Source organism: Homalodisca vitripennis, unplaced genomic scaffold (genome assembly GCF_021130785.1).
Source record: "Homalodisca vitripennis isolate AUS2020 unplaced genomic scaffold, UT_GWSS_2.1 ScUCBcl_1351;HRSCAF=4864, whole genome shotgun sequence".
Taxonomy (NCBI): Eukaryota; Metazoa; Arthropoda; class Insecta; order Hemiptera; family Cicadellidae; genus Homalodisca; species Homalodisca vitripennis.
The window spans coordinates 21,369-48,107 of NW_025777462.1; the positions used below are offsets into that span (position 1 = coordinate 21,369).

General features: G+C 36.3%; 1 pseudogene; it reads left to right on the forward strand.

The window, feature by feature from the left end:
- The window catches only part of LOC124371385, a 52,171-nt pseudogene that overhangs the window by 20,630 nt on the left and 4,802 nt on the right, over positions 1-26,739 (forward strand).

Here is a 26,739-nt window from a genome sequence, read left to right on the forward strand (position 1 = left end):
CGATTTCTTTTAATAAATAGGAAGAAATCACTATTTATAGTCACTATCAATTGAATTAATAGAATCATTATTAATTCATAGTTAATTATCTTAAAAATGTTAAGCAATTTTCGTAACAAATAATTGGTGTGTTAAGTTTACATTGAAGAATACGTTTCTTATATAAAAAAATCCAGCGACTCGTTCTTATATAATCTATATTAAAGTAACCGGATTTAAGTTAACTTTATATGAAAAATAACTACAGAAATTGTCATGAAAGTTTTATAAATGAATCCCATATTACTAATAACAGGCGTTAGTTTATACTTTTACATTTATTGAAAACCTATTTTATTTATTTCATGATTTATTCATTATAGCATATAAATGACACACTACAAACAATGTGTAAAATCATTTTCTAAAAATTTTATAACTTATTAAATACGTCTTCTTGAATCGCTAGTTTCAAAATTAAATTTTGTTTATATATTTTTATGTTATATAGAAACATGTTTAAGTTAATATATGTATAGTTTTATAAAATTTGGGGTTTCAAATCCGACATTTATCTGAAGCAGTGTTACTCACATAAATGTGTTTTTTTGTATTATTTTCCATATTAAAGATATTCTCCTGTTAAAACATATAAATTATCATTGCAGATAGAAAGCGCACTTTCTGCGAACATATTTTCTATCGGAGAGGAGCAATGTCAAGACGAGGAGCTGTGTGAAGGAGACAGTGGGATGTAGGACAGGGAGGACTATCCTGCCAGCTCTGCACATAGTGAACGGTAACACCACCGTCCTGGCGGGTCCGAGGGTCGAGGAGACGGCTGAGTGTGTTTGTGACGCCAGGGACTTCAGTGTCCCGGAGAGCTGCAGTACCCACTCTTGTCTAAACGGCGGCACGTGCTACGACACGAGGCAAGGACCGAGGTAAGGCTCAAGCATGTGAATTATTGTGTTAAAATAATGAAATTTGTATCAAATACATTTTAAATTATAAATCGTGCTAATAATAAATACGCTTAGAAAAAAATCGTATATTACTAAAATAAAACTTTTTCATTAATCTTATAAAACAAAGTTTCGCCCCAGGCAACTACCGTGAGGAACACCTTTTTTCGCTGAGTTCTCCCCATTTAATACGACGAGAATCCCTATAGCGAATTGTCATCTAAATGATAAAATATAAGCTTTGCTAACAACAATTAAGTTAACTTACTGAATCAAAAGCTTGAAAAATCCAAACTAGCAACCAAGCTCTAATATCTTTAAAATGTTTTGTGGTAGTCAAAGCTTTGTTTACATAATTGAAATACATATAGATAAATAATTAAATATGTCATAGGATACATTTTTATATTAGAAAATTAGCTTTAAAAATGTTTTATAACACTTGAAACACGTTTTACTTTTAACATTACTGTAACGTATTTTTTTATCAAATATCTCAATTAATATTGAAAACTATACTGTTTATAACGACTACTATTACGTCATCTTTTAGCATCAGAAAGTATTAAAAGCAAGAATTATCCTTCTGGGAACGTCATAGTTTAAAGTATAGAAAGATAGCTCAAAGCAATACACAAAAATCAAGTAACGCAACACAGAATATTAATTAGAATATTTTACATGGTATAAGATAACGCCCAGAAGAATGCACTAAAACTATATTTAGGTGATTCTCATTCCCGGAGTATCAACATGATTATCTGATCGGTTGGCGAGGCGTGGTTACGATGTAGTATTGTGTGTTGATCTGATAGTGGGAGCAGAATTGTTACTTCTCATTAAATCATAGTTCACCTAGTTAGTTAATTATTTACTTATATAATGCTTATACATTTCGTATTCATCAAGTATCTTTATTTTGATGCAATTCCAACATAGGTGAACATTTTCAAAATTGACATTAGTAAAATGAAACTAATAAATGTATTGTATGGTACTCAATTAGTATATATTCAACAGACAGTAAAATTTGTATTTTTATTTTAGGTTTTGAGAAACTCTCTTTAAAACTTGGCTTAACAACCTGTCTATTATTGTCCAATGTAAACACTAAGGCTGTCAGTAAAATATACAAGTAAAAATTGAAAAGTATATAATACAGTGAAGTTAAGACAAACTAACTTTTTTTAGTTTGTTAATAGGCTATAATTTACTGTTATCACGGCAAAAGTGCACTCGCAAAAACATTGTAAATGATAATCACCAAAAGGTTCTGCTCTCTCAGTCGATATTTACCGGAAAGTAAGTTTGACAGCTCTCCTTTGAAGTTCAATGCTTTTTGACGTGATAGACTTTAAAATTAATAAGTTCATGTTGGACTAAAACCAAAATATCTGTTCACTTAAAAAAATTCCAAGAATTATGAATTAATTCAATTTCAATTGAATTGGAAACAATTTATATAATATATTGTATAATTTGATTAAATATCTGTTAAATAATACATGGAAAAAATCTTGTTATTGATTTTCAGAAAGGAAATTTCCACCGTAAGCAGGCTGGAAACATTCAGAGAGGTTAGTCGGACAGTTACTAGAGACAGATACAGATAACGTGTTAGTGTTCAGTGTACAGCCCAGCCCTGGGGACAGTAGCGGAGGCGGCAAGCTATACACCGGAGTCCGCTTCTGTGTCAAGGAGCACTCAGAATACTTTAAGCCTGTCAGACTACTAGGGGAAATGTTGTTAAACAGAAACACAGTGAGTCGTTTTAAATTTAATTTTACATATCTTAAAGTTTGCATGTACTCTATATCTAACAAATATAAAATGTCATGCACATTCTAGTACTTTGGTTGTTTATGAGTTGAGAAATATGTGCGATTTCTTTTAATAAATAGGAAGAAATCACTATTTATAGTCACTATCAATTGAATTAATAGAATCATTATTAATTCATAGTTAATTATCTTAAAAATGTTAAGCAATTTCGTAACAAATAATTTGGTGTGTTAAGTTTACATTGAAGAATACGTTCTTATATAAAAAAATCCAGCGACTCGTTTCTTATATAATCTATATTAAAGTAACCGGATTTAAGTTAACTTTATATGAAAAATAAACTACAGAAATTGTCATGAAAGTTTTATAAAATGAATCCCATATTACTAATAAACAGGCGTTAGTTTATACTTTTACATTTATTGAAAACCTATTTTATTTATTTCATGATTTATTCATTATAGCATATAAATGACACAACTACAAACAATGTGTAAAATCATTTTCTAAACATTTTATAACTTATTAAATACGTCTTCTTGAATCGCTAGTTTCAAAATTAAATTTTGTTTATATATTTTTATGTTATATAGAAACATGTTTAAGTTAATATATGTATAGTTTTATAAAATTTGGGGTTTCAAATCCGACATTTATCTGAAGCAGTGTTACTCACATAAATGTGTTTTTTTTGTATTATTTCCATATTAAAGATATTCTCCTGTTAAAAACATATAAATTATCATTGCAGATAGAAAGCGCACTTTCTGCGAACATATTTTCTATCGGAGAGGAGCAATGTCAAGACGAGGAGCTGTGTGAAGGAGACAGTGGATGTAGGACAGGGAGGACTATCCTGCCAGCTCTGCACATAGTGAACGGTAACACCACCGTCCTGGCGGGTCCCGAGGGTCGAGGAGACGGCTGAGTGTGTTTGTGACGCCAGGGACTTCAGTGTCCCGGAGAGCTGCAGTACCCACTCTTGTCTAAACGGCGGCACGTGCTACGACACGAGGCAAGGACCGAGGTAAGGCTCAAGCATGTGAATTATTGTGTTAAAATAATGAAATTTGTATCAAATACATTTTAAATTATAAATCGTGCTATAATAAATACGCTTAGAAAAAAATCGTATATTACTAAAATAAAACTTTTTCATTAATCTTATAAAACAAAGTTCGCCCCAGGCAACTACCGTGAGGAACACCTTTTTTCGCTGAGTTCTCCCCATTTAATACGACGAGAATCCCTATAGCGAATTGTCATCTAAATGATAAAATATAAGCTTTGCTAACAACAATTAAGTTAACTTACTGAATCAAAAGCTTGAAAAATCCAAACTAGCAACCAAGCTCTAATATCTTTAAAATGTTTTGTGGTAGTCAAAGCTTTGTTTACATAATTGAAATACATATAGATAAATAATTAAATATGTCATAGGATACATTTTTATATTAGAAAATTAGCTTTAAAAATGTTTTATAACACTTGAAACACGTTTTACTTTTAACATTACTGTAACATATTTTTTTATCAAATATCTCAATTAATATTGAAAACTATACTGTTATAACGACTACTATTACGTCATCTTTTAGCATCAGAAAGTATTAAAAGCAAGAATTATCCTTCTGGGAACGTCATAGTTTAAAGTATAGAAAGATAGCTCAAAGCAATACACAAAAATCAAGTAACGCAACACAGAATATTAATTAGAATATTTTACATGGTATAAGATAACGCCCAGAAGAATGCACTAAAAATATATTTAGGTGATTCTCATTCCCGGAGTATCAACATGATTATCTGATCGGTTGGCGAGGCGTGGTTACGATGTAGTATTGTGTGTTGATCTGATAGTGGGAGCAGAATTGTTACTTCTCATTAAATCATAGTTCACCTAGTTAGTTAATTATTTACTTATATAATGCTTATACATTTCGTATTCATCAAGTATCTTTATTTTGATGCAATTCCAACATAGGTGAACATTTTCAAAATTGACATTAGTAAAATGAAACTAATAAATGTATTGTATGGTACTCAATTAGTATATATTCAACAGACAGTAAAATTTGTATTTTTATTTTAGGTTTTGAGAAACTCTCTTTAAAACTTGGCTTAACAACCTGTCTATTATTGTCCAATGTAAACACTAAGGCTGTCAGTAAAATATACAAGTAAAAATTGAAAAGTATATAATACAGTGAAGTTAAGACAAACTAACTTTTTTTAGTTTGTTAATAGGCTATAATTTACTGTTATCACGGCAAAAGTGCACTCGCAAAAACATTGTAAATGATAATCACCAAAAGGTTCTGCTCTCTCAGTCGATATTTACCGGAAAGTAAGTTTTGACAGCTCTCCTTTGAAGTTCAATGCTTTTTGACGTGATAGACTTTGAGCGTATATGAAACTAAAAATTACAAAGAGGTATTGACAAGGTATGTTGATCGGAAAAGTAACATTTAAAATACATCTACGAAGATAACAGTATTTTTCTATTTATTAGCTTCATGCGCTTGGAAAATCAGATGTATGGAAAGACAAAACTTAGTATTCCATATTTTTGTGTAACTACTATTTCATACAAACATTAACGGGATTCTAAGACATAATTACTTTAAGAAAATATCGAGTAATCTCAGTAAAAATATTAAAAATTAATTTCAGGTGTCCTTTTGAGAACCATTCTAAGTTATGTTTCCTCTATTCGATTTATGATGTCCCTTATCTTAGATTAAGGCACATTCCCAAATAGTGCAGGCAGGACGTATATATATGTATACCGGGTGAGTTTTTTAAAGTGATCCAATAGCTAACCTTTTTATTACATGACTTAGCACCACAGTTTAAATATGGAACTTGCTCAATTTTAAGTTTTATTTAAGAATACACTTTAATATTTTTTGAAGGTGGCCGCCATTTTCCAATATGGTGGCCTACTTTAAAATCGTTTATAGAACACCCTGTATTTTATGTTGTTTTTTATATTCTAGTCTAAAAAATAAGACATTTTTGCCATTGAGAGTTTTTCAATATCTCTAATGGTTCAGGAGCTACATGGAGTGGAAGTTTTCACCATCAGTGGCATGAACTCTTAAAGCACGTTCAATCAATGTTAGTTTTATGTGTTCTTAGTGTTTTGTTATGTGTGTAGTTTGTAGGTGTTTTGATATTAGACTTATACGCTGAGCATTAATCATTTTGCTTTGATATTCATTTAACTTTTCGACTAAATGTTTAGTAAAAACAGATTTGAGATAAAACAAGATTTCAGAAGCAGCGACTGAGATGGATCAGCGACAACCTTAAACGATCCCAGTTGTACGTTATATGGCCAAGGGGCCAAGGGGTTTTGATACGGCCATAAATCAACCCAAATGCACAGCAGCGAGTAAAATACTTTACACTTCAACAGCTATGTTTGTTTAATGTCTTCTGTTATTTATGAAATCAGAATTATTCAATACTTGTACTAATTTGATAAATAATAATTTGATAATTTATTATTTAGTTATAACTTTGAATTCCAACTAAGAAGCCTTAACTGACTAATAACCATCTTGATTGTCTACCTGCAGGTGTTTCATGCCCTGAGTATCACGATGGTCCAGGGTGCCAGCAGATGACCAGAGGGTTTCAGGGTGATGGATGGGCGTGGTACCCTTCTCTACAGGCTTGCTTGTCGTCACATCTCAACCTAGAGTTTCTTACAACAGCAACGCATGGTCAGCTACTCTACAATGGGCCTTTGGGCCCTCCAAACCCTAATAGATTTTTCGTTACTGGTATGTATCCTAGCATTTGCACTACTTACACGCTCTCTTAAGCATATGTAGTCTTAATTTTGCGTTTATAATTTGACCAACGTCAGTAAGAAACTAGTGTTTAAATTTTGTATTCTCAACACATCGTATTGTAGCTATCTTCAGCTATCTTAATATATTATAGCAGAATTTGAAAAGAGCTACATTAAAAAATTATATTAAATAAGCTCTTCCCACCAAAGAACGCTGTGCGTGGAAATTGTTTTGAACTGACTGTAGTTTCAATTTCGTTTTACTAATACGAGAATAGTGTTTAAGCTAAAAGAATAGTTAGCTTAGTTTTATATATATATATATATGTATATATATATATATATATATAATATATATATATATATATATATCTTGACATTACCATAAATACTACCTAGAAATGTCTGTTTGTAGCATGGGTCTTCTTAAAAATATTTTCCAAGAATCGTATTTAAAATTTGGTGCAATTTTTAGTCCTGTATACAAGTTTTGCGTTTCAATACATAAATAGTATTTATTGCAGATATATATTAGTACATCGCAAAATTTTGTTAAATTAGTTTAAATGCAATGCCTAAATTAAAGCTGCGAATTTCGTAAGTCATGATTTGGGTACTCGTTTCCAGATTTTATCTCAGTGGAGCTGGTAGACGGGATGCCACAAACTTTTGCTTGATCTCGGATCTGGGACTGTCAAGCTAACACTGGGGTCACGTCTGGACGATGGCGACTGGCACCGCATAGACGTCATGTGGGACTCGGAGGTCGTCATTTTAATTTGAACTAGATTTCTTTACAACTGTAAGGTCAAACATGTTTAGAAATGTTTCGTGAATCAAAATCAAAGAACCATTTAAAATCAAATATTATATGTTATTCAAAATTAAAGGTTCATTTTAATTTTTCATATTTTTTGTATAAGTTGCCAATACATGTCAGCCCGTTACAAAATAATGATAATTTTTTAAATATTCGTTATTACTTTTTTATACATTTACCATGTCTTTTAATAACTTATAATATGATTTTTACAAAATAAACATATGCTATCAACTAGGGAATAATTAATACATATGTATTTTACAGATTATTCCTGCACGATATATAATACCTTTTAATGTATATAATACAATTCAACGTAAATAATACATAATAAAAAAATCAATTCCCTTTGGTTTCGAGCGGACTCACAAAAACAATTGTATTGGGAAAGTGTTTGTATCAGTAACATTTACTGCAAGGCATACTATGTTGAATCTTTTTAGGTAAAGAGAATATTTGATATGTATTTGTCATTAAAAGTTGGCTTGGGTTCTTTCACAAATTCAGCTATAATCGCAGCTATTCCTTATCATAAAATATCAAAGAAATGTATGTGTACACTTAAGCATCAGTCACTAAATATATTACACAGGAGGTGCGTCTGATTGTCGACCAATGTCGAAACCGCAACGTTACGGATGCAATGGACCGGGAGGTGACAGACGATGATCTGACGGAGTGCCAGGCTGTCACCGCCCTACCACCATTTAGCAGTCAGCTCAACGTCCACACTCCGCTTCAGATCGGAGGTTGGCGGATCCAACCGTTTCTCCTCCCCGGACAGTATGGTTGGAGCGCGGCGCCCAAAGGGGTTGGCTTTAACGGATGTATCAAGAATATATTCTACAATGTTCAAGTAAGTTTTGTTATTAACAATACTTAATAAGCTCGTAAGTTATTTAGTTTTTATGTTGTATAGGTTTTTTTAGATTCCACACCTGCCCATTAAATAATAACTTGTAATAATTCTCCTCATCATTTGTTAAAGAGTTTTGTGCGTATTAAGTGACAGCAAATATATTTATGTTATTAGGAATATTCTACAATGACTTCCAAGATGGAGACGGTTTTGTATGTCAGTTTACACATATTTAAGTTTACTTTACGAACGCAGTAACTCCTTGCTCAGCAATATATGTTTGTGATGACAACGTATGTCACTTAGGTGGATGTTTTCTTGTGAACACATCGATGAGCTGTAACAGGTTGTGAAGCTACAGATGGCCTCCTATGTTTTTACCATAACAACTAAAGAAACAATTATTGTTTCGCTCCATTAGCTACCTCTCTAACAGGCTTGGTACTATATTTATTTTGCAATAATATTTTGTTCCTATAACTTTTAATAACAATTTTTTAGTAATGTTCTACGTACTTAATCAAACATCAAGCACAGAGTAATCACAAAACTTGTTTCAAAAGATTAAAATCGTATTGATACAACGTTTGTGTACTATATAACTGGATTAGTATTGTTTGGCGGAGTTTGGCGAAGCCACAGACCGATGGTAATAAGGCTGAATATCACATGGCCGGTAACATTGACTCCCCTCCCAACACTTCTGTGTTTCGTGTGGCTACCGTACTTATAGGCTTTTGTATTTACTAAGCTACTAATAACACTATAAACATTAAAAATTAGATATTTGGTGTTATGAAAGATAGTTTTAATGATATTTTTTTCCTTTTGATTTTGTTTTCTTCCTTTTCTTTTACGGAATACGTCTACGTAACTTTACATCAGATGGTAACATTACAGTAAATAAAGTTGTATAGCACATATAATTAACTACTAAATCGATAATAATTACAAGTGCCATAATTTGGATAGGTTATACCTTTTTAAACTGTATAGTCATTGTGGACCTGATTTAAACAAACATGTTTAATGAATGGTTGAAGTATACTGTGTGAAAAAGGACACATTTGAGAACCCACTATTTATCCTTATCCACGGGGATATTCAAAACATGTTAAAATATTGATATCGTTTTGTTAACTACAAGCAACACAGTGTAAGTTGTGTCAGTATCAGTGACTATTTACAGAAGTTAAAGATCCTTGACTAACCCCTTATTGGTAATCTCAATTCGCTTAATTCTATTGAAATGAGGAATTCACTCAGACAAATCATCTTCTCAAAGGAAGGTTAAAGCGGTGGTTTTAGGCACACACTTAAATAAATAAAAAAAGGTTTGCGTCATGGAACGTTGTGAACGTGTACCGTGGTGGAAGCGAGGCGGACAAAAACCACAAACCTCCAGAGAGTCCGGGGCGTGTAAACATTACGAAACTTAGAACGGGAATGCCTGCAGTAGAATGCCAGGTGGGCCACAGGAGACACTAATACAGCCCCTGGGTGGTCCTGGCAGTATTTTGTGCAAAACATATGGTGATCTCCGTCCAACCGGAGACTGGGGAGAAAATTATACGTGCGTGTGCTTGTCCCACCAGTAAGTGCAATCCTATATATTAACGTTAGACTTAATTTATCAGGATAAGGTGTGACATATGCCACACCTTACTTTAGAACGTATAAAGTATTCGTGTAAATATTTTACGCGTACTGCAAGTTTAGACACAGATCATGAAAAGAATGAATTTTGGTTATGAGAACCGTTAGATAATATTTTAGAGGCTCGATTAAGAAGGACCACTTCACACTAGGCAGTGAAGACGCCGAACACACTGATTTTAACAAGAGTTCACTAGGTCACACATAATGAGTTTATGAACAGTGCATATTCAAATAAAGTGCAGAAAATAAACAGTTACCTTTGTTTTCATGAGAGGTACCTAACCGTAGTCTGCTGTTGTTGATGGCCAGGTTGTGATCAGTAAGTGTGGAAATAGGCTGCTGTCTTGTCGGCAGGCGTGAAGACGGAAGATGTCCTTCACGGATTCACTCACGCACAATACGACCGCAAACGAATAGTTCATAACACTGTGGCCAGTCCTGTAGAGCACGGTAGACGCGGGTGTCCGGGAGTAGAGATTGCCAATCCAGAGCACTGACTTTAATGTTAATGTAAATGTACAACAAATAGAGATAAACTAATATTTAAATAAGAGAGTAACACATGGGGGAGAGAGTAAGTATGGTAAGCAGTGGCTAGAGAGTACATAAGTGCCCCAGGCGGGACCGAGAGTATAATGAGCAAGCGTGCCGTCGCTTGCAAGGTAGGCAATTGATAAATCAACCATTGTGATTAGTTGGTGAGTTTATAGTAAACAGCTGATTCGTGAAACAATGGTTCATTGGTCTGTCACTGTACGTGAATATTTTAATCAAGTAAGGAATGGTATTGTAGGCACCAGGCCGCAGAAAGAGATATGGAATTAATGTAGTATATACAGTTTAGTAAATAAAGGCAAATATAGAGTATAAATTGCACAAAAAATATATACATAATTATTATTCAATAAAAGTAGCCTTTTCATATTAGGCAATAAAAAACAAGTTATTTAATGCAATAAATACTTAACATACCGGCCGCCTTGAATCACCTTGGGATTCAATGAAAGAGCAACATAGGCTCAAATTACAAAGGTTATAGGCGGTGGTAGAGAGACAGTTAATTAATTGTAGAGGTGAGGTAAAAGAAGCACCTTCACTGCTGGACGAGTGAGAGTTCCACTTGAGGTCTTGAGATGTACCACTCGAACTGTACCATCTTGTCCTGGAGTGACATCAGTGACCCGTGCACGGGGCCAAGAGAGAGCGGGAGTATCCTGATGCACCAGGACGAGGTCTCCAGGTTGGAGGTTGCGGGAAGGAGAGCTCCACTTGAGGCGCTGCTGAAGAGTCTGGAGATATTCTCGCTGACAACGCTTCCAGATACGTTGGTGCAGCGCTTGAACCAGCTGCCAGTGAGAAAGGCGGTTCGTGGGTATGTCCAGCAAGTTCTCTTCAGGCACGGAAACCAGAGGAGAGCCGATCAAGAAGTGTCCAGGCGTCAGTGGGAGAAGGTCGTTGGGATCACTGGAGAGAGCGGTGAGCGGGCGGGAGTTGAGCATCGCTTCAACCTGACTTGTGAGCGTCATGAATTGAGACAAAGTTAGTATTTGGAGTCCCATGATACGTTTTAAATGGTGTTTAGCACTCTTGATGGCACTTTCCCAAATTACAACTTGATGGGGAGCAGCAGGAGGGTTGAAGTGGAATCGAATTGAACGGTCAGCAGCAAAGTCTTGGACTTTGCGCTGGTCAGCCGTGAGGATTTTGTGTAGGGCATTTTTAGCACCTACGAAGTTTGTGCCACAGTCACTATAAAGGTCTGTGCACAGGCCACGACGAGAAACGAAGTGAGTGAGAGCACCAAGGAAAGCTTCGGTGGACAGGTCCGTCACCACCTCAATGTGAACGGCCTTCGTAACCATACAAACAAAAATACAAATATAGGCCTTAATAATGCGGACAGAGCGTAAATTATGGACCTTGAGCGAAAAAGGGGCCACCATAGTCCATGCCGGTGGAGAGAAAAGCTCGGGCTGGAGTAATGCGAGCTTTGGGGAGGTCGCCCATGAGAGGGGCGTTATTTTTAGGCCGATTCTTAAAACATGTGAGGCATCTAAAAATGCGAGATCTCACCACGCTGCGTGCAGAGAGGATCCAGACTTGCTGGGAGAGGAGAGAGAGAGTATGCTGCGCGCCAGCGTGGAGATGTTTGACATGGACATGGTCAATGAGGAGGTCCACGACAGGGTGCTTTTTGGGCAGGATGCACGGGTGAGACATGTTCGGCGGGAGGTCAGCGTGGCACAGTCTGCCGCCGACGCGGAGAAGTCCATCCGGACCCTGGAATGGGGCGAGGCGTTGAAGTCTGGTAGAACACGTCTTTCGGTCCCGCAGTAGAGCCAGATCGTCAGTGAAAGCTTCCTCTTGCACGGTCTTGAAAATTCGCAGCTGGGCGGAGTCCCGTTCTGTCTTGGAGAGAGGTCCGAAGTGGCGGTTTGGTGAACGACATTTGTGGATAAAACGCAAGACGTAGGCCATCACGTGCAACAATTTCCTCCAGGAAGAGTACTGGATGAGGAGGTCCCACGTAGGCGGTGCTGTGGCCAAGGCAATGACAGGAGTGGAATGCTTCAGCTCCCCTAGCTCCTCCAGAGAGACCGAGTCCAGGCTGGAATCAGTATCTGGCCAGGCCGAGGAAGGGAGACGTAACCAGTCGGGTCCATGCCACCAAAGGGGATGATCCACCAATTGAGAGGGAAGGATCCCACGGGAGGCGCAGTCAGCAGGATTGGAAGCACTGGGTATGTAGCGCCAGCACTCCACAGCCACAAGCTCTTGAGTTTGCGCCACACGATTAGCCACATAGGTTTTGAGGCGATAAGAAGGTGTTTTGATCCACGCGAGGGTCGCAGTAGAGTCGCACCAGCAAACAATAGAACCAAACTTGCGGGTGGGAGCTAATTGAGTAACACAATATTTCACAAGTTGGGCCAGGAGATGAGCTGCGCATAGCTCCAGTCGGGGCAGCGTCACTCTTTTGAGAGGAGCGACGCGAGTTTTAAGCCATAACTTGGCTTACGTGCACCGTGTCATTGGAGGTAGAGCGGATGTAGACTACAGCAGCATAGCCTAGTTCTGAGGCGTCAGAGAAACCGTGCAAGTCCCAGTGAGTAGTAGCAGAGTAGGGGATAGCACGAGGAATTGTAATAGTGGCAACGTGCTTAAGTTCAAATAAAAAGGCGTTGCCATTTTTGGTATATTTCTGGAGGGAGCGCATCATCCCAATCTATGCCAGAAATCCATACGAGTTACATGTTATTTTTTGCGAGCATTATACAAGGCGCCAAAAAACCACAGGGGTCATAGACTTGAGAAATGAGACTTAAAACTTTACGCTTAGTGGGGTTTTCACAAGAAAAAATTAAAATTAAACCTAAAAAGTGTCAGTCAGAGGGGTCCATTTAAGGCCCAAAATAGAGAAATGAGGCTCCTGAGAGGGTTGCAGAAAAACTGGGATTTCCCGATGATCTTCAGGAAGGTGTTGCAGAAGTCTCGGAGAGTTCAAGACCCACTTCCGGAGCTCAAAGCCACCGAGCCGAAGGAGTTTGATGAGTTGATCTTGAAGTTCTTCAGTCTCAGCTCCGCAGATCAGGTCGTCGACGTAGCTCTGGTGCTTGAGAATCTAAGCAGCATGGGGGTAGCGGTGACCTTCGTCTTCTGCCAATTGATGTAGCGTTTTGATGGCCAAGTAGGGTGAACAGTTCAGGCCGTAGGTAACTGTCGTGAGCTTGAACGTGGACATCAAGTTGGTGGGGTGATCACGCCATAAGATCGGTTGGAAATGTTGATCGTCAGGATGCACCTTAATTTGGCGGTACATCTGTCTGATGTCACAAGAGAACACTACGTTCTGAAGGCGGAAGCGCAGAAGAATGTCACAAATATTATTTTGCAGTTTAGGTCCGGTCAACAGAGTGTCGTTGAGAGAGAGTCCGGAACTGGTTTTGGCACTGGCGTCAAAAACGACGCGTAGTTTGGTGGTGCTACTTTGTGCCTTAAAACACCGTGGTGTGGCAGAAAGTAGTGGGGAGTGCTTAAGTCAGGAGTAGGGCAGCCCTGCATATGGATTAGAGAGAGACAGTCATGTATAAAATCAGAATATAAATTATAATACTCCACATTAGTGGGAGCGTGGAGCTTGCGCTCGAGTGAATAGAGTCTACTTTCAGCATGAACTTTGGAATTTCCCAGATGAGTACTGGTGTTCTTGAAAGGGAGGCGGACCATATATCGACCCTCACGGTCCCTGGAGTGCGTGGTAGAAAAATATTCATCGCACTGAGTTTCCTCTGCAGACCTTTTACTGGGAGCAGGCAGTTCCTCTTGTATCCAGAAACGCTGCAGAGAGGCGTGGAGGTCCACCTTAGCAGTCGAGAGAAGAGAGACAGCCATAGTAGAGACAGACTGCGTCAGTGGTGTGCAGGGAGCCGTCCCCATCAGCACGAAACCAAAACAGGTGCCCAGGGCGTGAGGTAAATTGAGACCAAGAGAGTAGGTCTCGTGAGTAAGAATATGTGGAAATAGCGCTCCACCAATAAGCACGTCAATGCCACCAGGGAGGTGGAAGGTTGGATCAGCCAGTGTAATATTTTTAACCTTATTCATGACCTCCTGAGATATTTGTACTCGTGGGAGATCTACAGTGATTTGTGGCAATATGTGGAACGAGTGCGGGGTGGCAAACTGGGTGGCCAGCAAGAGTTTCCACGCCCAGAGTTAAAAAATTCCGCGTGTCTGTGTGAGCAGAGGTTTGAGAAAGGCCGGCGACATTAATAGTGGCTGGACGGCGCAGTGTACCCAACAGTTGGGAGGCTTTCTTGCTAATAAAATTTAGCATGCTTCCTGAATCAATTAACGCACGAAAGACATAAGCTTGTCCGTTAGAGACGGTGAGCTTGACAAGAGAAGTACCCAGAAGAACCGTGGTACTAGGGGCGAGGTCTCGATGCAGTGTGCCATGAGCGTGTAGTGTGGTGTGTTCGGCCGGGCTAGGAGGTGAGAGCGCTGTGGTCGCAGGCGGAGGGCGGACAGCAGGTGAAGGTGTTGCAGGCCGGCCGCCGTCACGGCCGTTCTCCACAACGGGAAGAACGCGGTCCGACGTACTAACACTGGACCGTGTTGGCCGATCAGTGAAGTGTAGCAAGGTATGATGACGACCACGACATGTTCGACACGTGAATTTAGACTGACATTCACTTAATCTGTGCGTCCCCAAACAAGAATAACAGCGGTTGTGCTGTTTAATAATCCCGTGCCGTTCTTGAGGTGTCTTTTGGCCGAAGCTGGGACAGCCATAAATTTTATGACCGCTCTGATGGCAATAAAAACATGATGGGCCTTGTTTATAGGCCGAGGAGGGTGGATAGGAAGCCGCTAACAAGCTCACGTTTTTAAGAGACGATTTGGGTTTATCAAATCTGGGTTTTGACCCAAGATAAGAACTTGAAGCGTTCTTGGGGTCCACAATATTGTCATGTAGACTACTGTCCTCAATGTGGCTGCATTCCAGGTTGAGAAACTCAATTATTTGTTCAACTGAGGGCAAAGTATGAAGCTCTTCCTTTTTTCGAAAACTGTTCTAGGCGGGTGACCATCCGATTATCAATCTTGCGTAATAACAAGGCTGAGAGAAGTGGGTTGTTACTGGTGATGTCATTGTTTAATGCTTTAAAGTGATTGCGTATGTTCGTGAAAAAGATTAAGGAAAGCACGGATATTCTTCACAGATGTGCTGGAGATGACAGGAAGGTCTAGTATTTGATTTAAATGTAGTGTGAGTAGACGCCTAGTATTATGGTAGCGATCCTTCAGCAGCTGATAAGCGATTGCATAATTTTGCTCAGTTATATTTAGCGACTTTATCAGAGAGAGTGGTTCGCCTGAAAGCACGCTCAAGAGATATTGAAATTTCATTACATCGCTTAAGTGCGCATTGTTGTGTACGGCTCGTTCATAAACGTTGATGAACGTACAGAAGTCCAAAGCAGCTCCGTCTAAAGTTTTTTAATTCCAATTTCGGTAGCCGGACGTTGACTTGAGGGGAGGCAGGCGGAATAGTTTCGCTTTTATTAGCTTTAGCTTGTCTCTTGATCTCAATCATAAGCACGTTAGCAGAAATGTTATCAACTAACTCGTCCACGCTCGCTAATGCGGAATAGTTAGGTATATAGTCGGCATCTACTTTTAATTCCAACTCGTGGCACAAGTCTAATATTGCTGAAAATTCCTGTCTAAGTCTCTGAATAGATTTAGCTCTGACAAGCAACTGCTGAAGTATATTTGGATCGGAAGTCTTCTTAGTTAAATCATAGATACTTTGTATCTGAGAAAAGAGGTGTTCTCGCTTTGCATTGGCCACTTTAAGAGACATCGCCATGTTGAAAGTGTTTGTAGAAAATTAATCAATTTGAGTAAAACTTCAAAGGTGAAAATTAAACAAAATATTGTCCTCTTGAACTGAGACAGTGATAAAAATAGAAACTAAATTATTTTCCTCTGAAGTATTTTCACCAAGAAATAAGAAGTATCTAAACAATATAATACAATGAAACACAATTTAAAAATATTTATGATACAATATAAATAAACCTTTTAACACTTTTTGTAAACTTTTATTTTTGTTACTATGTACATTTAGAAATCATTGATTTCATCTTCAGGTACCAATTGTTTAGTTTTTTGAGGTAAAAACTCAATAATAATGCAATAAGTAGAGTAGGCTCGTATAGGCCTATAGTATAGTTTTGTTTTGAGAAAATAAAATACACTGTTATTATGGCAAAACGTAAACAAGTTGTTATTAAATAATAAATAACAATTAAGGTTATTGTTGAGCTAAATTCAGCTATAATGTAGCAGGGGCTCTGGAAACATTATGCGCACGTACTACACGTCAACTGTCAGTGGTAAAGTATGGTAGTGTTGTGACAGTAACCATAAACCATGCATACATATGCGTGAGCAATGTTCAAATAGAAATTATAATAAACAATTGTGAGCAGTAAGTAGCTTTTTTCTTTTTAAGCTGAGACTAGAATATAGTGTTGACAAAATAAACATTGAATTTTACAATAAGGGTGCTCGTACGTATAGAGTCCTGCTCAAGGTAAAGTGTCAATAACCAAGATTGTTTATATTTAACCTACTTAGAATAATGAGTATTACAAGCAGGGCTGATAACCAACAAGTATTGAGAAGCGGTAACCATTAAACACAGTAATCAGTTCACCTGTGCTGTAACAGTCTGAAACCTTGTTTGTCAACAAAACAATACAGTCGACAGAGCACCACAGCTGATATGATCAGACGTCACAGCTGATATGACTGGAGAGGGGACTGGAAAATCGATATGCACGGACTTTGCAATCGTGAAAGAACCTGAAACCACACTTTGAAATATGCACTGTATATAGCTTATAAGAGTTGAGATTGCACTGATATTCACCAATGGACTAAAGTTCTTATTATCCGGCCCGGAGGACCATGAAAAGAATGGATTTTGGTTATGAGAACCGTTAGATAATATTTTAGAGGCTCGATTAAGAAGGACCACTTCACACTAGGCAGTGAAGACGCCGAACACACTGATTTTAACAAGAGTTCACTAGGTTACACATAATGAGTTTATGAACAGTGCATATTCAAATAAAGTGCAGAAAATAAGTAGTTACCTTTGTTTTCATGAGAGGTACCTAACCGTAGTCTGCTGTTGTTGAGGGCCAGGTTGTGATCAGTAAGTGTGGAAATAGGCTGCTGTCTTGTCGGCAGGCGTAAAGACGGAAGATGTCCTTCACGGATTCACTCACGCACAATACGACCGCAAACGAATAGTTCATAACACTGTGGCCAGTCCTGTAGAGCACGGTAGACGCGGGTGTCCGGGAGAAGAGACGTTCTGGTAGAGATTGCCAATCCAGAGCACTGACTTTAATGTTAATGTAAATGTACAACAAATAGAGATAAACTAATATTTAAATAATAGAGTAACACATGGGGGAGAGAGTAAGTATGGTAAGCAGTGGCTAGAGAGTACATAAGTGTGCCCCAGGCGGGACCGAGAGTATAATGAGCAAGCGTGCCGTCGCTTGCAAGGTAGGCAATTGATAAGTCAACCGTTGTGATTGGTTGGTGAGTTTATAGTAAACAGCTGATTCGGGAAACAATGGTTCATTGGTCTGTCACTGTACGTGAATATTTTAATCCAGTAAGGAATGGTATTGTAGGCACCAGGCCGCAGAAAGAGATATGGAATTAATGTAGTATATACAGTTTAGTAAATAAAGGCAAATATAGAGTATAAGTTGCACAAAATATATATACATAATTATTATTCAATAAAAGTAGCCTTTTCATATTAGGCAATAAAAAACAAGTTATTTAATGCAATAAATACTTAACAGATCATATCGTCTTTATGCAGAACACCAAATGTGAAACATATGTTAAGTCTTAGATAATATTAGTAGTTATGTTTGCCGTATTGTTCACAGCTGCAACAACTCGATAATTTAACAACTTTTGATATATTACTGATAATATATAACAATATAACTGATGATCAAATAATGGCATTTGCATAAATAAAACTGTGTAGGCTACAATTTATAAGGGTTGTATTCCCATATCTATATTGCAGATTTGCCATATAACGCACGATGCTATCATCAGGCGAATTGACGCTATATGTTGCCCTCTCTAGAAGATTAAGTCTTTTCAAGCTAATAGGATTGTAACGCTAGTGCTCTTGTTATAAAGTGATGAAAGTAGTTTTATATAACATATAATAAGCTTACTTGTCGATCCTGATTTTGTCGAAAAACTGTTTTAAAACAAACCAACGGAATTCCGTAGTGTGTCTATGTATACGTTACAACAGTTGCAAAGTATTGGAATTCGTAACACGTTGGAAATAAAATAAATGAATCTTATAGTAAAACAAAGAATACAAATAAATTGCGGAGTTCCATGGGGAAATAGTTTTCCTAATTTCTCCGTGGGCTTGGTTTTTATGGAACTCACGGAATAAACACTAGTAGCCTGTTTGAAATAAAACATAGCCTTAAAAAAGACAATAAAATTTTGTTCAAAATTTCAATAAAATAAATAAACATTAGTGATAAATAATTTTTTGCCTACACCTAGTTTTCGCGGAATTGATTTAGTGTTATTTCAGTGTTTAAGTTAGAGAGGATGGGTGAAGACTACAATTTAATTCTTAGCTTACCTATCCCATTATATAAACATTTAATACTGTCATTCAATATAATATTTCAAGAAATTATGAATTCTATAATAATTTTTCACAGAGAAAAGTTTAATTTTATATAAATGCCACCAACCAACCACTACTACCAACCCACCAACTCGATAACACAATAGTGAAAAAGTGAAGAGCTCTCCATGATCTAATGAAAGTTAGGTATATATTATACTGTCTCCTTGGACACATTTAATATAAGATTCTCTTTAAACTAATTTAAAATCCACAACATTTAAAACCTACAAACCTAATGTAAAGCAAGGTAAACATTATCATTCCAAATGTTATGTATGTAGAAATAAAATGTAATGTTACATTCCAATAATTTAATGCAAATGCGTGTTTAGTTAAAAACTTCAGTAATATTGAAAAAATAAAAATAATAAAATCTTAAGACATTTTCTAAATGTTTATTCCTGTCAAACGAAATTTAATGTTACTATTGAAGGTTTTATCTCTTGCCGTTCTAGTAATATCTATCTGAAAATAGGGTATTTAAAAAGAAATCAATGGAACTGTTATTATTATTATATTAGCTAATAACTTGTCGCAGATAGTGGACTTGGCTGCACCCGCTATGTTCAAAGGCTCCAGCCCCGGATGTCCTCTCACACAAGCCGCATGCGGAACATGCTCACCTTGGAGCGTATGCGAAGCTTCTCTTATGTTTCCCGGCCATCGGTGTAGATGTCGCCCTGGCTATTCGGGACCTTCATGCTCCTCGCCTACCGTGCCTTCAACATTTCTTCAGGACAGCTTCGTGAAGTTTGCTCTTAACTTTGAGCCCCGTCGGTTCTCAACCACCCTCCAGCTGCGGTTCCGCACGCGAGAAGAGACTGGAGAACTATGTCGTCTGGTGGATCGGCACCATCGCGAGTACATAATTCTAGAGGTTAGTGTCTGTCTAGTTTATGCTTTTTATTACCTCTGATATTTTCATTAATAATTAATCTAAGAAATAATTTTGGTTTAAAAGAGCAATCCACACATATTCCTATTCCTTGTTGTTCATTAATTATTCATGGCTTCCACGTATCGTTTCGTTACTACAAGATCGATTGAACCAGTAAATTCTATTTCCTGACGTGTTAAATTTACTTGTCAGTATTACCTGTCCAAATATAAGTTATTTCATATTAAAGTAATAAATATAATATGTACTTTAGGAGCAAATAAAGGTTTATAGTACAGTAGACTCCCGCTTATCCGAATCCCGATTAACCGAGGCTACGGGTTTACCTGAGGCCTTCAAAGACAAAACATGTCTTTTTATAGATCAAGCAGTTACAGTACAATATTAATATAATGAGTTTATGAATAGCGGCTATATCAATTGTTGATGCGTGTACTCTAGCTGTTGCTAGATCTAGTAGTGTTATATTACGTATCCTCTTGGTGACGTAAGAGTTGCTAATTTATGATCGGTAGTCCGACGTTTATTGGAAGAAGGCTTCTCTGAGCGTAGCCTATAGGTGTGAACTTTCACTGAGTGAGGCTGCAACGTTGCCATATTTCTAGAACGCCACAAGCGTTTCTACTAATAGTCAGTCGCACAGGTTACTTGGATGGGTTCGTTTAGTTTGTTATTTTTGTTACTGAGGTCTAATGGGGTTTTTAGCTTTGGAACGTGTTTATTGATAGAGTTACAGAATGAGTGGAAAACGAAAAAGGCGTGTGATTTCTTTGGAAGAAAAAATGAAAGCATTAAACACGTTTAGACAACGGCGAGACATTTAAAATGGTGGCTGCAGATCTAAAAGCTGGTGATTGGAGACGAAACTGACCAGTTAAAAAATGTGTGAGTGGGGGGACCGGTTTATAGTAAAAAACGATGAAGAAAGGCAAATATGAGCTGACATCAGAAGCCCTTTTTATGGTTTACTGAAATGCGGAGTTTGGGCACCCCATTAACCGGCGTAATACTAGAAGCAAAGGCGAATTTAACCAAACGTTTAGGGATAGTGATGACAGTTTACATCCAGCGATGGACAGGTAAATAGGTGGGAAAAGTGGCACGGTATTAGGCAGCTTAATATTTTTTGTGAAAAATTATCGGCGGATTCTTTAGAAACTACAAAATTTGTAAATAAATTGGCACAAGTTGTTTTGAAGTCTGGTATACATCTGACCAAATATTTTACTGCGATGAGACTGGGCTCAATATGTCTTTGCTGTAGACTAAAACTTTGGCGGCCAATTCTGAAAAATCCGCTCCATGATTAAAGAAGATCAAAGAGTGTGTTTCCAATTCTTAGCATGCTCCAATTTATCAGAAACATTTAAACTGAGACCTCTACTGATAAGAAAGGCCCATAAACCCAGGGCCTTTAAACACATCAATGTTAAATGTTTGTCCACCATGTACTGAAACCAAAAAAGCACATGGATTAACAGCCAGATATTTAAGGAATGGTTTTATAATAAGTTTGTCCCTGTTGTCATGGAACATAAACAAATGTATCAAAAGAAGACAATGAAAGCCTATCTGAATTACCGCAACTGGCTAATCAGCTTCCTTGTAATCAGCAAATAGAAAATGAATATATCTTTGTGGGTGCAATGAAGATGTTCAAATGGACCTTAGTGGTGACGCAATTGTGCACATTGTCAACAATCCGCATGAGCCTGAAGAACCTGACACAGACGATATCACCCCTAAAGTGTCTCGTTCCGATGGACTGAAGTCGATCGACAATACCATTGCCTACATCGGACAGCGAGAGTCCATGCTACTTGACCTCCTAACACTACAGCAGTGACGCTACATCAAGGCGACCAAAAGGGGAAAGAGGTTAGCGGAAAAATAAATACAAGACTTTGTCACAACTTCAACGATTTTTTATACTTTCTATATTTCTGTATATTCTATAACAACTACTGTTTGTAATTAATTGTAAATACGAATTTTGGCACATCCATAGCAATTTCTTTAAAATCCAACATGTTTGTTGTTATTTATAAACTATTCCACATTGTCTCTGGATTATTCGAGTTTTCCGTAACCGAGGTAGTTTCGGTCCCATTCACCGCGGATAAGCAGGATTCTAGCGTATACTTTGTAAGTATATTAATATCTAGACACTTTTATAATATCTTAAATAAAACATCTAAATATTCAGAGAGAACAGTGTAATTTTAATTCAAGAGCACGTAAACATTCTGCTTTCAATGCAGCAAATATTTGGTACTAGTACCTTTTTTTGCTTTATACTAGAAATCTAATTAGTCGAGAATTGGCTGTTTATTATAAATTAGTGCAGGGTCAGTAGTAAAATAAGAGAAAACAGGGGCTGAAAGTCTAAGAACCAACTGGTAACCTGTAGAGTACTAATTAACCAACAGCTTGTTCCACAGTGAGTTGACAAGTAATCTGAACAGCCACATGTGTTTGTGCTTAACCTCAGCTCTTGATCCTTTCTTTTGACTGCAACGCTCACTCCCAGCAGACAGCGTTGTCAATAGTGACTATATTTACTGGTACAGTAATTGACCACACTTAACAATTAGAGCGTGTTAGAAATTGTTTATGTTTGATTGGAGAGTTACTACGATACGTCTATCGTCTGTAAAACTGGGAGTACTATAGATTTATCAACCTACATTTAATATTTTCGGCGCTGACGACTTGTTTTTTTTAAATGAGTCTATGCTTCGCCTCTGCATACAAAGATACACATCACTGTACTCTAGTTTTCTCAGTTAGAATATCAAGGGAATGCTCTATCTTCCGAGAATGATCACAGTCTCAGTATAGGATATAAATACAAGTACTGCTTCATAATGTCATAAAACATCGTGCTTATTACTGAAAACATCTACAAATCAAAAATTATTGAATGTTTCATAATTGGTACTTATATTATTTTAATTATCTTGGGTATAATTGTGTTTAGATAATTGACAAAACAATCCAGGTGAGGATGAATCTACACGGGTTAAGACCAAGAGAGGAAGTGATCAGCTTGGATCATGTAAATGTCAGTGATGGAGCGTGGCATGCAGTAAAGGTAAATTTTGAAATATTTTGCAGTTTAATATACTTGATTTATTTTAGTTTATTAATGGAAAAGGCTAATTGAATCCATAACGACGAAAAGTACTACTAAGTTATATTGTGAAATTCAAAAAATGTGTAATTTTTCCACTAGGTCAGTCGCCACGGATCTACACTGATGCTCCAGCTAGATGGAGGGGAAGGACGGAAGTACAACGAGAGTTTCCGTTTCCGGGGACATCAACTCTTCACAGTCGACAAACAGGAGGGGGTGTACGCTGGGGGACCCAAGGACCAGCTAGGCGCCAAGTTTAACTCTGTCCTGACTGGATTCAACCAAGGTAAGGCCGGCTTTTATCAAACGGTGTAAAAATACTATTCATTAAACTTCTATTTGGTAAAAGCTTTATTTATGAACAGCATCATGAAACGCCTGATAAACAATTACGAGTTATGTTTATAATGTAGTTTTTATCGTATGAGGTTAGCAACGTTTTGTTTATGTTAGAAACTATTATGACTGATCCATTCATTTTCATATTTTGAGAATTTGGGGTTTTAGTGTCTGTATTTTTTATATATTGCATAACAATTTTATTTATAAGCAATCTAGATTGAAGTTATTTTACATTTATTAAATTACTCCTTGTATGATTGTATATTTTTTCACATACTTTATAGTTACAAACATTTATTCTTTAACTCATACGTAAACCAATAATTTATAATTTTGCTTAGTTTCATTTTAAAACGTGGGTAAGAGGCGTTCAAAAAAGTGTTTTAATGAAATATCAGAACAAGATTTATAAAATATTTACTTACAATTTATCTGTTGTCCGTCAGAATATATTATTCCTTTGCTAAGTCTCATTTTAAACTTGTTTTATAAGAGTATTTTTAGTGTGGCAAATTAACTGTGGATGGTCATGATGTTAAATCTTAAATAAATTTTTACTATATAATTTGGACATACTACTTGTTATTTGTTCAAGATCGGTAAATACAAAATTATTCTCTTATAGGTATTCTTTTTAATCTGTTACTCTATTAACCTAAAATCTAAGATAAATATTTCAGATTTTGTTTTCTTTTAATGATAAGTAACTTGATTTTGATTAAACTTTTAACTACAGGATTATAAAATGTAGCTTTTTCACGTATGGAATTAGAAGAAATTTCGTTAGTTTAATATGTAAAAGCACTACCTATTTAGAGACTAAACTATTGTTTTCTGGACATTGCAGTAAACATTGTGAGTTTTTGAAAAAAATTCATAGATATTTAAAGCCAACATCTCTATGGACAGGTTGTTTAGACGATATCCGACTGGATGGCCGTCTGCTCCCACTTCCACCAGGAACCAATGGGAGCCAGTGGGGTCAAGGCTCTGTAACTCGCGGTCTCCAGCGACACTGCCATTCCAGAAATGTCTGTGCCGATGTGAAATGTCCAGACACTTTCTTATGTCAGGATATCTGGAATGATCACATCTGCTCGTAAGTTATTTGCAGCACGGTTTTAAAATAAATATATGTATATAATTTTCTGTAGATTTATTCTATTAGATCTATTTAATTATAGTATAAGTAAAGATCTAACGTATGAATACTAGTTTATCACATGTGTAAATAAAAAAAAATATATATTGAGGCGACCGTATTTTATTCAATAAAAATTAACTACAACGCATATAATAATCACTATTTTTAGTTCTGCACTATTAAAAACCAGTTTTTTAATTGATTCATTAAAACAATTTCGGTGTGATTTTTACGCGTTATATTGATTTGCCTCCATTTCCAAGCGGGCTCCAATTTTATTAAAACTTGGGGTTAAATCTAACCAAACTTTTCCTTAGGTACTGCAATGGACCTTATAGATGCTACTACGTTACTACATTACCACAACGTTCATGTTAGCTTCTTTAATGACAATGAGTATAATTTATATAGACTAGAACCACATCTCTATCGTAATTGTATGCTATTTCCTCATCTTAGCACTACAAAATGAAATATACTCTAGTATATAAATGGCAAGTGGAAAGATGTTTGCAAGTTTGTAAATGGAACATTGAGTAAATTTATGGAAAGTCGTACACAGTGAATACAAAAGACAACATTACTGAAATTTTATGTCTTTAAGAATGTAGACCTGATATTATTTGGAAATATTATACATTTATCCTTATTATTGATAAATACGAATGACATAAATAGAAGATAGTAAAAATTTTATTCCTAATACTTTTACTCTCAATACTATTGCTTGTAATGAGATAGTGTGTTTTTATTCTACTACCAATCGTTTCTTAATACTTGGATAACCACAACATACGTCTATACCGTAACTATAATATCTATTAGAACCACAAGCATGGGAAAGCTAATAATAGTTATCAAATGCCTTAGATGTGGAGATGGAAAAGTGTCGACAAGTAGAGGATGTGAAGATAGAGATGAATGCCTCGACAACCCTTGCTTGAACGGTGGCTTCTGTGTAAACCAAGAGAGCAGAATACGGTATCGTTGCGAGTGCCCCGAGGGATTCTGGGGTCAGAAGTGCGAACTGGCCCAGGAGCGCCAGTCTATGCGTCTGGGTTTCGGAGCACTCTTTACCATTGTTGGTTTCATCATGTTTATCTAGTATTGTGATAAGTCGTCCATCTAGTGATCATATATTGTTATATAATGTACATACACATCTTTGCAAATCATTTTATAATTACAGAGCATTTCTAATTATAAGATTAATGATTATAATATTTAAAATTCAATATTGAGAGTCTTATGATAATATAACCTGATAAATTAAAATAAATACTGGAACACTATTGTATGTTTGTATATAACTAACTATTTATAAATTTTCAGGTTTTGACTAAAATTGTACGTTAACTCTCACGTGCTAACATGTTACGTTACTTAAAATAAAACCAAATAGATATAAAAAAAAATCTCGGTAAGATTCATGATTCTCTTATATGAAGCTCAGAAGATGCAATTTTATAAAATGTTATATAAAATAATGTAATTAAAATAATTTCAATTTTCAAAGTTATTTTTTAAAGAATAAAATTATGTTTCTTCTTTCAGTTTCACCTGTAAACTATCACAAAAATATGTAGCTTTTTTATCTAGACGGACTATTAAAAAACAAAAAATTCATGTCAAAGTCAAAAATAGTATGAAATACTTACACTATATCATCTGCCATTGAAAATATGTGCAGAAATCTGTCCACGAGGATCTTGCTCTAAGAGCCGAGAATCTATATACAGACTAAATTAACTTTTTACAATTATATTACACATTACTTACATTAATGACAAATTTATTAATTAACAGAAACATTAGCTATACCATATAAAGTTGATTAATACTTAAATTGCTAATTTCAGTAACCAAAGCCATGTTTTAAATTTTGGAAAAATAAGTTGTACTTCTGATTCAGTATCATCCTGGATTAAACATAATGTATGGAAATAAAAAAGAAACCACCAACACAACTTTAAAACAATTTTTTGAAATAAAGCATTAAAACTAGACCTTTTAAAACTTTAATTAAAAGTTCACCAAGTGAAAAACAATATTACTTATTCCAAAACATTTTCAAAA